General features: G+C 30.1%; 1 protein-coding gene across 1 annotated transcript in view; it reads right to left on the bottom strand.

Moving 5' to 3' along the window:
- Positions 1–14,188, bottom strand: part of LOC145327248 (uncharacterized) — a 44,180-nt gene that overhangs the window by 4,446 nt on the left and 25,546 nt on the right. The gene's annotated exons all lie outside the window — the stretch shown is intronic.

Below are 14,188 nucleotides of genomic sequence, written 5' to 3'. Positions count from 1 at the left end.
GTGACCAACTTAGTACAAAAAAAAGCACTTAAATATTTAAATTACAATTTTAATAATGTCCATAAGTAGCGTAGAAGAAGACTTGTAGAGAAAAAATTGGTTAATGTAATAAGAAACAGTATTTTTATATTTTTGTGGTAAATGATTTCTCAAGAATTTCAAGAAGAAAAAAATACTACTACTTACTTAACCGTAGTGACGGACGAACGTACATTCCTATATAGAGCAGCTACGCTACAAATAATTAAAATCTTTATTATTAAGAAAAAAGGCAATATTCAAATTTAGCCTGTATACTGTGTTTACCCAGGAATCTAAAGGTATAAGAAAAGGGCCGATAGATTGATGCAAATTCCTCATGGTGTTACAAAAAATTGCTCCTTATGTGGTTGAAACGTTTGAACACTCAACTTAATGTACCAACCAATTACATTTCAATAAAAGTCTCCAAAGTTTTAAAACAACGACTTTGGGGACTAGTTTAATAAATTGTCCCCTCCCTCCCTGGTGTACTGTATACCCCGGAAATTAGCTAAATTTAATTCTAGATGTTTCTTAATTATAATGTATATTTCTTATCTGAATACTAAAAGTTAATGAAGTGAAAATTGTCCTTGGAAGTAATGGTGTAGTAAACAAGCATATGCAAAGTTCCAAAATTTGAAAAGGCATGGATAATGATTTAGATAACTAATTAACAGTACACTTTTAAGAAGAATTTGTGTAATGATCCTTGTCTGTTTTCGGCCATTTTTCGTGGGATTGCTTTGGAAAGGGTTGATGTTCTATAAAAACCTTTCAAAGTGCCTAGTTGAATACAGACCCCCCCCCCCCCTCTTTAATTTAAAACAAGTATTTGTTGTGTGTCAGGTTAGGTTAATTTATGATACATAATTTGTACCCCTGCAGGATTAGGACCACCCGCAGGGGTTAGGCAAATAAAAATCAACCACCCTATCTTAAATTTTCATCTTAAAAAGGGATTGGGTTTTCAAGGCTAAGCAGGCGCTTTGAGGGAAACCATTTTTAATTTTAATTGTATGATTTATATTAAAGACTCGATTCTTTTTACTAGGCAAAGCTTGAAGACAAAATTTATGAAAAATTTACAAAAAATAAACTATTTTCAATCAATAATGATAAGGTTTCTTTTAAAATAAAACTGTTTGTGATGATCTATATTCCAATCTTTCATATAAAATATGTATGCAAGAGGGTTTTAGTTGTTATAAATCTTAAAAACAGACTCTTAAACTTTCTTTTATTGCTAATAGGGCAGTTTTTCTATAATGTTACGTGAGCCTATCCGTCTGTGTGTCACAAAAAGTTTGTTATTGCTGTGCTGTTAATGGGCATACTTAATCTTGATATGAATAAAAGTTTACAGTTCTCATTCATGTTGTAAAAATCTGTAAAAATTTCCAGCTAGGCAGGGGGACATTGAACCGTTTATTACACTAGTCCCCAAAGTTTTATGATAACATTTTCATATTCGTTCGATTAAAAACTTTGTTAACTTTTATTGAATTTTCATTGGTTGGTTCAATAAGTTGAATGTCCAAACGTTCCAACCACTTATTGTAGACTACAAAAGAGGTAATTTTGTTTATCATCATCACCAAACAAACAATTTAGGACAAGAGCATCCCTTGATTGTGATACTTAATGTATGTTTCACGCAAACAATGCTTAAGGTCATTTTTGTTTTGTTCCATGGAATTTCCAGGGATCTAAAGGGTTAAGACAATGACTGATAAATTGATGTACATCACCAATGATGATACACAAAATTACCCCTTCTGATGATTACATTTATTGGTTAAAATGTTTAGACACTAAACTCAATGAACTAAGTAACCAAATTCAATTAAAATCCCCCAAAGGTGTCAAACCAATGAATAAGAAAACGTCATTATAAAACTTTGGGGACTAGTGTAATAAACAGTCAAATGTCCCTACCCAAGGGAATTTCACTGAATTTTAACAATGTGAATGAGAAATTTAACTGCAGCTTAATTCAGACTATCAGAACTGTACACTTTTATTCATGACAAGATCATGTATATCCATGAGTAGTACAGCAATAACGAGATAGCTTAACGGTTGAATTAAGTATGAATAACACAAAAAAAACATTTCATGCAATTTTGAAGTTATTCTTATAAATAACTTAATGTGTTTCTTTCTGAATGTCTGTCTGACTGTAGGCTAAGATTTCACTCACCGCTGGATATATATGGTTATCCTTAAGCTTATTGTAGGTCCAGGATGTATTTGAGGTGAGGTTAAAAGCCTCTTTTTAATGTTATAGCTTTTTATTTAAATATCTCCAGAAAGCTGTCTATGATACGATGCAAAGGTTGTACTTTCAAAACTAAATTATAAATTGATAATGTTTTATGAAGCTTTTTATAGGGCTTATAAAAAATGACGACATATAATACAAATAACCAACGATAGACCAATACACAGACTAAATTACCAATGGCAGGCCAGTAAACACTTTAATTGAACAATAGTAGTCCAGTATGACGTCATTTTTTAAAGGAACTATAAAAAGCTTCAGTTTTGAAAGTATAAAATGTTTATTATTTGTGAATAATTGTTGTTTTATTCTCATAAATGTGAATCTTCACTAAATGTAAAAAAAATTCTGAAAAACAAAACAACAAATTTTCTTTCAATTTGATTATTCAATTTGTCAAATAATGCAATAATAATTACTATTGAAAGCATTATTTATGATATAAAATAACTTAAAAATGTATGTAGATGTTCTCTATAAGATCTTATTTTATGGCTCAAAAAAGTATGTTAATATTTATTTCTAAATAGAAAATAAAGTTTTTTTTTGTCTGTGTGTTTAGTAAAATATAAACTACTTTGTAAAAATGGATGTAGAGTATTGGTCAGTTCGTGCATACGGAAGGAGGGTAGGGGATTGAGTAAAGGGGGTGGATAAGGGGGATCGTTATTTTAGCCAGCTACGAGTTTCACTTTATTAGAGTAATCTGGTGTAAGATCCAAGTAATAATAAATTATTTTTGTGCAGGTATCTTAATTTGTCTATGACATATTTTTAACCCCTTCAAATAATTTGCCAAAGTAAAAAATCTAAGTGACCCTTTATTGAAAAATGAAGGGCTTGGGGTCCTATATACCCATCTCAGATTTTTAAAACTTTATTTATGTGAAAGGTACAAAAAAAATTATTTTTAAATGGAATAAAGGGGTGGTAGGTTGTGCTAAAATTCCGTAAAGGTGAGAGTTTAAGGCTTAAAAACAGTAGTAGAACGATAAAATTTATGTTAACTTTGTCTTTAGTTCTTTTTAATAAGGAATACAACATGTTTAGTGAAAATTATCGTTCTATTACTGTTTTTAAGGTGGATTTTGTAGGAGGTGGCTATTTCATTTGATCGCAAAGAAAAAATAGGAAAAATGTTAAACACACCCATAATAAACGCTTTTAGAGTAGCCCCGCTCATAAAGTTACCCTTATAGTAGCTTCAAGGAAGCAGCTTATAGTGACGAATAAAAATGACCAATGATAGGCCAGTATAAATTTTATCATTGATCAATATTATTGGTCTCTGGTCTTTCATTGGTCATTTGTATTGTATAACGTAATTTTTATTAGGTACTATAAGCTGCTTCGCTTTAAGAGAAGCTCCACTCATAAAGTTGGCACAGAGTTATGCGTCAAGTGCATTCTAAATCAGTTTTTATCCAACATATGGCCACATACATATCAAGAATATAGGGAGTTACAAAAATAGGGTAAAACTTGAATTAATTTTTCAGTCTTATCGTCATTTATTTGTTTTGCATTTTATTTTAAGAAGAAAATTTTGAAGCCATTATAAAATTGTACATCATATTGATAAGATTATTAAAACTGTACCATTAATAAACACTATTTAAATTTATTATGAAAAGCAATGGATGTAGAATATACGTAGATATTATGACAGGGGAAAATTTAAAGGGGATAAATAAATAGTCGTTATCTAAGCCAGCTACACGTTTCACTTAATTAGAGTACATACTAATCAGGTGTAAGATCCAAGTAATGACAAATCCATTTTTAAACTGAATTTTGTGCGTTGTTGTTAAAGGTTTGAATTTATTTTTTGTAAGTTCTCAATTCCATTATCTCTGTTGTGTCTGATTCTCATATATTTGTAAATGAACAATGAAAACAATTCATTTTAATCAATCTTTCCTTCACTTTTTGTTGCCGGCACATCAATTCAAATGGATATAGGATATACGTGGATATTTTAACATGGGGAAATTTAGCTTGCTAATATGGACCTCATTTATCAATCAGTTTGTTCATCCAGTAGGAGGAAGGGGGTAAAGTAAAGGGAGTTGATGGTAGGTGCCGTTATTTTAGCCAGCTACGAGTGTTACTTTATCAGAGTACTTACAATCTGGTGTAACATCCAAGTAATAATATATCGATTGCAGTTTAACTTCTGCTTGGTGCAGGAATAAGAGACTAGTTTTCTATTGCGTCGTACTATAGATAGCTTTCCGCGGAGAGTAAAATTAAAATTATATTAGTAATACTGGTTTTGTTGGCAACAAGAGGTGATGGTATTCAATTCATGATTTTGAATTTATTATTCACGGAAAATTGTCTATAATACAGGGTGTTTCAATAGAAACGTCTTTTTTAAAATTTTAATTATGCATAGAAAATAAAACAATTATATAAAATGCTTTATATATTTGGAAAACCTATTCTGGGACATTTATGTTTCAAATATTTAAAAATTATTTTTTCAATAACTTATGCCTCAAAAACCGGTTTTTCCAAAGGCCTTATTTTTGAAGATTTACGGATTTAAGGTTGTGGAAAAAATGTGCACATTTTTAAAATTCAAATTGCGCGGCTTGTATTAATAGTAGAAAAATGTTATGCATGCCGTTAGAATTGTCATGAACCCTAGTTTTTGGATATATAAGAACCATTCATGTGCTATGTATAGTAAAGGAGCTACGTGGTAAAATGTTTAAATTTTCTTAAAACTTTTCAACATTTCTCACATTTTTCAACGTAGCTCCTAAACTACAAATAGCACTTATAATAGTACATTTATTTTCAGAAACTAGAGTTTATGACGATTCTAACGATATGCATGACGTTTTTCTACTATTAATACAAGCCGCGCAATTTGAATTCTAAAAATGTGCACATTTTTTCCACAACCTTAAATCCATAAATCTTCAAAAATAAGGCCTTTGGAAAAACCGGTTTTTGAGACCTAAGTTATTGAAAAAGTAATTTTCAAATATTTGAAACATAAATGTCCCAGAATAGGTTTTCCAAATATATAAAGCATTTTATATAATTGTTTTATTTTCTATGCATAATTAAGAATTTAAAAAAGACGTTTTTATTGAAACACCCTGTATGATGTGATGCATTTCATTTTGGCCCCAAAAATGGTTCTAATCCAGCGGATATTAAACGGTTTAAAAGCCATACCGTACTAAGAATTTCTGAATAAATTGCAAATGTTTTGAAATCAGGCAACTTGCAAATAAAATTAAACGAAGATAAATTGAACTCGGAGTTTTGTTATTATCATGTTCTCTAATAAAGTGAAACTTGTAACGGGATTTTTACCCCATCCCCTCCCCTCCTACTGAATAAACGAACTGACCAATATATAAAAGGGTAAACGGCAAGCTAAATAATATATCCCACGAAAATTTTTAAATTTACCGATTTTTTAACAATGCCTATTAAAATTGAAAGCTAAGTTTATCTTTGCTTTTGTTGTTTTAATTTCTTTAGTTTGATTTCTACGACCGCTTTTTTTCTTTTGTGATTAAATTAGAGAAACATTTTCTATTTATATTTCTTCTGTAAATAACTTTATTGTTGTTTTTTACAGATTTATAAATATTTAGATATAGCAAAGGTTTAATTAAAGCATTGATTAATATTATAGATAAGTAACAAAAGAATATGTTTCTAGAGGCAGGATCTAATGCAAACATAAAGTGCAAGTATTTACTTAGTAATCTGAACATGCGGTGAATTTAGCTTGGTATTGCTGCTCTATTTATGAAACGTTACTGTTATTATATATGTAATCAGTTAAATTCACACATAATGATAAATTAATCTTATTTGCCAACATATCATTTTATAAAAACAAGGATGACAACATCCACAAAAGCGAAGCACTGAAACGGTAGGACAAACGGACATTAACACTTGTATAGTGTCTGAACTGAATAGTCAGAATATAAAAGTATAAGAATCAAAGCAAAATTGTAAGTAAATTTGTTGAAAACTGCTTGATACAGGATAATGTTTCAGGACATACTTACATTTTTAGGACTTGATTAAAGACTTGCTTCGCTTATAATATTTTTCTTTGTTGCCCCAGGAATCAATATACAAAAAATCAGATCAAACGAATAATTAGAACACATAAAAATTTGTTGTTAAAAAAGTAGAAAAATCAACATGTTTAATATGGACGTACGGACATTCTGGTAATGATTATAGAGTTGCTACGCTTTCTAAATCGTACCTATATACTACAGGAATTATCATGCAAAGTTTGAAATCGATAGGACAATTCTAACATGCCTAAATTAACGAATAAAAGCTATCTATCTCGGACGGACGGACGGACGTACGGACCGACCCTAATTATAGAAAAGCTTCGCTTTTAAAAAGAGTAATAAATAATAGAAATAAAGTTATAATGATTATTTAATCATATCAAAAAAAAAGAATTTATTATATAAATAACAATGTTATTATAAATTTGATAAAATAAATTGTGGCAAGGGTGATTTGATCCATAAGTAACGAATCACAAAATTAACATTCCTTTTTTCATTTGACATACAAAAATATTTATAAAGCAGTCAAGACCAATTTGGCTTTCAACTTATTTTTACATGTTTGGAATTATTATTACTATGAACTTACACAAGATTATCATGTATGTACTCGAATAAAATGAAACTTGTAGCTGGCTAAAATAACGATCACCCCATCCAACCCCTTTACCCCACCCTCCCCCATCTTACGTATATTCTATTTAAATAACATTTTACATGCTAACAAAATAAAACATTCCTCAAAAACTATGAAAATTCAAAATTAAAGGCGGTCAAATTATAGAGTAGCATCACTACTAAAAATGTTGATAAATGTATGTTTGTTTCTTATAATGTTTAATTTGCATGGATGCCTCTGTAGGCTTCTCTGCATGAGGGGTGTTCATATCATGTTACAAATAATTAATATCATTAAAAACCAAAACTCAGGAAGGGAGGGGCGTCGTAGCTCAGTGGTAACGCACTGAGTTACGGTGATGAGAGTTCAAGTTCTAGTCCCCATGTGGCAACTCGAATTTCTCAGTTGAATACATTCACGCAACTTCCCCTGGTTGTGTAAGAAGGGGATTATTGAGTAAGTTTGGATACTTAATAGTCAAGTACATAATATCAGTACTACCCTTATCCCAAGTTCCTCTGCGGAGAGCGTCATTCATTACGGTGACTTAATTTGGGACACCTGCCATACTCGGCGAGGGTGAGGTAATAATGAGTAGCTCTCATGAGATAGCGGGTCAAGTCATAATGTGCTTGAACGTGGAGCTTGATAGCCCTAGTGGCTATACAAAAGTGTCTCAGCCTACTCCATGACTACTTAGGTCCAAACCCTAAGCGACCATGGCTAATCAATCAATCAAAAAGGGAGGGGATAATGGACTCTACATTACAATAGAACCCAAAAAGTTTTATCTTTCGTAATTGCTCAAACTTTAGGCACTTTTATTGTAATTTTATTAGACAGTTTTAAAAGGTATAAACAAATTTTTACCAATAATTTTAATCCACAGAAGAGGTAATTTTTTAGGTGGATGTAATTCAATTAATCATCTTATCCCATTGGATCCCTAAGAAAAACTAGTAGTCCTGTCTTTAATTTGTTTCAAATGAGAAGAGATTTTATTCCTGCAAATGCAGGTCATTAGACTTAAAATCATACTAATCACAAAAGTTTTATAAACACAATCTCACTTTTGTTTGCTTAAAAACCTATGATGGCATATTGGTTAAACTTTCTCTATCAATAACTTAACCTATGGTAAATTTTGTTTATGATAATTGTGAGAGTACATCAATTAATCAAATGATAACATATATTGTTTAATGAACAAAACTCTAAAACAAATAATCTTAGAAAGGTATAGAATTTCTAGAAGCCTATAATATTGACATAACGTTAAGAAACCCAACTTAACCTAGCTTAATTTTCTAATGACTACAATAACCATTTATGGAATAAAGTGGCTTAAATTAGTTTCACGGTAGTTTTGAACTTGATCTAAAAAAAGAATAATTTTTGGGGTTAGAATACAGATGCCCTATTTCAGATAACCAGCAATACACTTCAAAATTAAGGTTTTAGAATTTCCATACAACTTATACATAAATTTATTTCTCATATCGCATCAAATCCAATTAATATCTAGTGGATTAAAACTGGTTCTCAGCCATACTGAAAAAATCATGTCTAGCATCATATTATATCCAGTTTTCTACAAATATGAAACTGGTTTTAACCTTATAATTGTGCATTTTTATATCCGCGGAAAGCTTTTTATATTTTGATGTGAGAAATAACTTTTACAGAAATTTGCTACATGAGATGAATGATCTGGTGGTATGCATGACCTTTGAAACAAATATTATCTATTTGCTTAGTTAGATATCATCTTGTCTTCTCTAGTCAACCAGAAATATTTCAGTTTTTCATTATTGCTGCCATACAGTACAACAGAAAAAAATAGTTTTCTATAGTGATAAAAAGGTTTTCGGAATAAACTTTAAAAAAAAAAAAGCCACTTAAATTTTAAAAATGTTCTTTATGCTCCAAATAAACAATATAACCCCAAAATGGAAATTAAATGTTAAAAGTCTTCAAAGTTGAAATTGAAGTCACAAACTCGCAATTTAATTACTGAGCCTAGACAAATGAATTGTACCTACAGCTGTTATTTCAAATAGATGACACTAAGATAACAATGAAGTGAAAATGCCTTCTATAGTCAAAATACTCATTGAAAGCAAAGAAAGAACTTACAGTCAAAGATAATGCAATTTTAAAGATTGAATGTTAAGTAAAGTAAATGATAAAAGATTCTGCTATAAAGATTTAGACTTGTAACATTGTACTTTCCTCCTATCAACATCTTTCAAATCATAGTTTTATGATAATGCCAGAGCATTTAACACCTGTAACGAAATTAATACATATATCAGCTATGACTACTTAAATGTTTGTCAACAAAAACTTTCAGTTTTGACAGTGTTTACCTTTTAACTAACTCAAAAAAAACTACTTAAATCATGTTATAAGTTTCTGCTAGGAATAAACAAAATATAAAAACATTCACAGTTTTAAATGTACACCCATGATCAAAGTTTCTAACTAGAACTTACAAGGTTGACTTTTATTACAATATGAAAATTTTGCGTAATTTTGATACACTCTAAAAGTACGAGAATTTCATTCTTTTTTGAACACACATCCAGGATAAAGTTACAGACAACCAACCATTTGTTTGCAAGACCTTTATCCTAACTTGACATGGCAATGAGTTACGTCTGTTTATTGGCCACAAATTTTAAACATTTTTCAGGACATTTTTTGCTGAGACTCAATTTGATGCTATGCGAAAAATGGCTGCGAATCAGGCCCTATCGATTTTCCTGTAAAACAAGATTATCTAAACAGTGCAGCTTTTTTGGCATTGCAAAGAAAAATTTTAATTATAATGCAAAAGTAGTTTTAAAGTTGTCAATATGGTACTTTTTAGAGTTTGGTTGAATTTTTCTCGATTGTTAGAAGTAATTTTTAGAGTGTATTTTTTTCTTAATAGTGTACACTTTTTATAACTAACAATTAAATTAACAAGCAAAAACTATTGTTTAAAAAGTATAAAATTTTAATATACTTTTTTTACAAACAATAATCATTATTTCAGTAAGGTTTCAAAACCGATTTGTCCTTAATAAAATTACGCTTTCTGTAGATCAAAATTATTTGCCGACACTGTTACTTAGTACAGAACAGTTAAGATTCAATATTACCTCCCCCCCCCCCCTCTCCCAGTTTTAGGTATACTTTAATGATAGTGGACAAAATAATACCACGGTCGTAGCGCTCATGCGTCTTGCGTCATATTGGAAGATTTCAGTTTTCGCTATTTGATTTATTGTTTTTCTCTATGAGATAAAAGTGATGCTTGCTAGATTATCTAATTCGCTATAATATAAAGATAATTTTTTCTCAAATTGCCAAATCTGGGGTCTTAAATTTGCGTCACCTTTCCAACCTGACGCATGACCGCTACGACCGTGGCTTTATTTTGTCCACTATCACTTTAAAATAATTTTATTATTAGGTGCAAATCTTAAAAATAACGTTCCCAATCATAAAAAGTCATATGCTATTACTTGATATAAATAAGGGGAAAATATTTATTTAATGATTTTCCGAAAGTAAAAAGAGAAAAAAAGAAAGAAAATAATAATAAGTAGATAGTTTGAAGAAAATATATGGCCAATTTACCTTAGCTTATATCTGAAAGAAAACTCATAAAATTCTTTGATGGGGTAGGTGAGGTGAGGGAAGAGAAACACCAGGGTTGGATAGAAAGGTAAATAGATTAAATGTTTAAAAAAATTTAGGGCAGTCAGTAATCAAAATATCAAAAGTTTGTGTCAATTATAAAATTTCTTTAATTTTAAGTAATGATGACTGTCATATCAGCATTATGTTATATTATTCAAATAAAATCAAATAAATTTTTTGTCGTCTGTTTCAATGTATATATCATTACATGGATCTTACACAAGATTTGAATGTTCTCTACTAAAGTAAAACACACAGTGGGGTAAAATAATGAATCCCCCCTTTACCCCATCCCCTTCCCTCCTACTGGATAAACAAACTTACCTATAAATAACAATAGAAATAGCAAAATAAGTTTCGTAACATTCAGAATATTCTTTTTGTCCCAAAATAGGTATACAGCAAAAGATTAGCTGAATATAACACAAATCAAGACAGTCAATAGAATAAATTCACTAAAAATAACTTAGTATACAAATTACTTATTCCTGTTGTCCCTGGCAAAAAGCAAATGTCATAAGAATTCCTTTTGATTTTGGCGGAGAGAAAAGAAAATATTTGCCTAGAGCTTCAAGAAATAGAACCAATAGAAATAATTTAGAATAAGGTAGGGGATAGTGAAGTAGTTGGATGTTTGTCTGTGTTTCAGACATCCAGATGAACAGAGAAACATCATTATATTTTGTATAATATTTAGGTATACTTTTTTAACATAGTTGTATTCAATTTTTTGGGCTATATTAAGAATCTATTCTATACTTTGCTGAAAACAACTGTATCATACTGTTGACTGGTTATTATCCATCCATCAACCTTTCAATCTCTGAAGTGTTGAGCCTTAAGTCAACCATCTTAGATGGTGACCATGAGTGTAGCTTCTAGCTTAAGTGGAGCGAGTAAGGGCACCATATAAGATGGTTGACTGAAGGCTCTTCAGAGATTGAAATGGTTTTAGATAAATGCTCTCCTTCTCCCCAGCAACAAAGTGGTTACATGGGTATCCAGCAAGGGTGACACTGACATGTTATGGCTTATGTACGGGTCTCTACCTTTATTATCTCCCCTTAGTTCCAACAATGAATGAATTTATTCCATAAATTTTCATATATGTGGACAACATTTCTGAAATATCTTTTTAAATATATTTTCTGTGTTTCTTAGTCTAATCAAGATCCATAATAAAAGTCTTGCCTAGACTTTGAGAATTTATACATTATATAGTCAAAGGTAGGGAAATATTTTCCTTCAGGGTATTTTAATTTCAACTTTTCCTTTAATGTTTAATAAATATGCTAAAATACAATTCATTGTATTATTAAATGGTATCATAGATGGATATTTTTCTCTTTGCCTTCAGTTTGTTGGTCAGCCAAAACTAAGACAAACTGCGCAAGTTTTCTGCGTTTTACCATAAGATAATATGCTGTAATTGTTTCAAAAAGGGATGGATTTTGTGTCGCTAGCTATGCAATTTTAATGAAATATTTTAACTTTACAACATTTTGTATTATTAGAGTCCTTGCTGACATATATAGACATTATAACCACCACAAAGAATAACTACATAATTTTATTTTCATACCATTTAATATCATTTTAATGACACTAGTATTTTATCAAAAATGTATTCAAGATACCTATTTTAGTTAAGTTAGGTAATTACAGGTTCAAAGAGCACTGGAGAGATCGTACCACATAGGTTTTATATTGATAAAAACAACAGCACAAAATTTAGATTTTGTTAAAAGCAACAAAATAAACATATATCCTTTTTAGGATGGTAAAAAATATTAAAGCATTAAGAAAAACTACTAAATACATTTTATGTGTAAATATTTTAAACAGCTTCACTGTTAACAAAAAATTTAATATTCATTCTTTAGGCTTAGATACAGGAAGGATAAAAATGCTTTAATAGTTTTTTAATGAAACGTATTATAGACAGCTTTCCGTGGATATTAAAAGAAAAAATTGCAAGATTAACACCAGTTTTTTATTGTCTGTAATATGATGCTATACATTTTTTTCAGTATAGCTGAGAACTGGTTCTTATCTGGCAGATATAAATCGGTTTTTAAGCAATACTTAAGAATCTTATTTAGTTTTTAAAAACGTATTTGGAAAAAAAGTATAATGCCTTCAAAAAATGTCACAAATACCTATATATTTTTAGTTGATTTATTTTTTTACATTTAATTTTCCTTAAATTCCTGACTCCTGTAGACAATCAATCACGCAACAATCAAAGTAACGAGGAGTGAATTAACCAAATGGTATGTTCCCAAAATGGATGTAGAATATATGTGGATATTGTGACAGGGGAAAAATTGCAGTCAATTTAGCTTGCCAGAGTGGAACTCATTTATTGGTCAGTTTGTTCCTCCAGTAAGAATGGGAGGTGATGGGGTAAAGGGAGTGGAAGGAGGGGATCGTTATTCTAACCCACTGAGTGTTTTACTTTATTAGAAAACATGCCAATCTGATGTAACATCCAGGTAATAAAATATCCATTGTTTCCAAACACTAACTTTATCTTCCTGATTCCTAAAGCTATAAAATCTTATAAATAATTTTTCTATAATCGAAACTTTTTTCAATTAAAGTTTGTCTGTCCGTTCGTCCTTTTGTTTCCATTTAGAATTGTCCTATCGACTTCAAACTTTGCATGATGATTTATGTAATAGTCAGGTACGATTTATTAAGCATAGCAACTCTTTAATGCTTATAACTTATTATGATTCCTGGGACAACAAGGTATGATATTATAAAAGATACATCGCTATAATCAATTCCTAAGAATATTACAAAATAATATACAATCCAATTAAGACGTTTATTATTACACTGTATATTATATTAAGTTCTGACAGTCTTCAAGTGTTGATATTCGTTTGTCTTATCGTATTTTTTAGAGCTTCACTTTTATGGATGTTGCCATCCTTGTTCATTATTATATTTCTTCCTTTTTATAGTGTTTTTAATATTTTCCATCAAAAGTAAGATTTTTTAGTGAAGCTTATTTGGCGGTTTCTAAAATAGTGTCATCGAACACATAAACCCAACGCCCTTTTTTAAAAATATGTTTTTAACGTGTTTATTTGTTACTTTAAATTAGGTTATGTAATGTTGGGTAGTGTACAGGGTAGCCCCGTTTTGTCAAGGACCTCCGCATGGTTTAGACATTTAAGAAACTAAGTCCCCCTCCCACCATTATTTCAAATGCATCAAAAAATCAAAAGACTTATTTCATTTTTTGCTATCATGTCAGAAAATTAGTATTTTACAAGTAGGGAAATGTCACAGGGAACTATTTTAATCTACACCCATTTATTCTTACCATATATTGACAAAAAGCTTTTCATATTGCATTAGATACAAAAAAAAATGCAAAATGAGAATATAAAAATCTCATTCTGTAAAATATACAAAAATTATTATTATGTTTACAGATTAGATGAACACTTTTCACACATAACACTCATTATACTTGTATGTGCATACAAT

Source organism: Acartia tonsa, chromosome 8 (assembly GCF_053477335.1).
Source record: "Acartia tonsa isolate MP-2025a chromosome 8, ASM5347733v1, whole genome shotgun sequence".
In the NCBI taxonomy this organism is placed as follows: Eukaryota; Metazoa; Arthropoda; class Copepoda; order Calanoida; family Acartiidae; genus Acartia; species Acartia tonsa.
The sequence above is the reverse complement of the archived record's forward strand: the minus strand, read 5'-3'. Positions and strand labels throughout refer to the sequence as shown.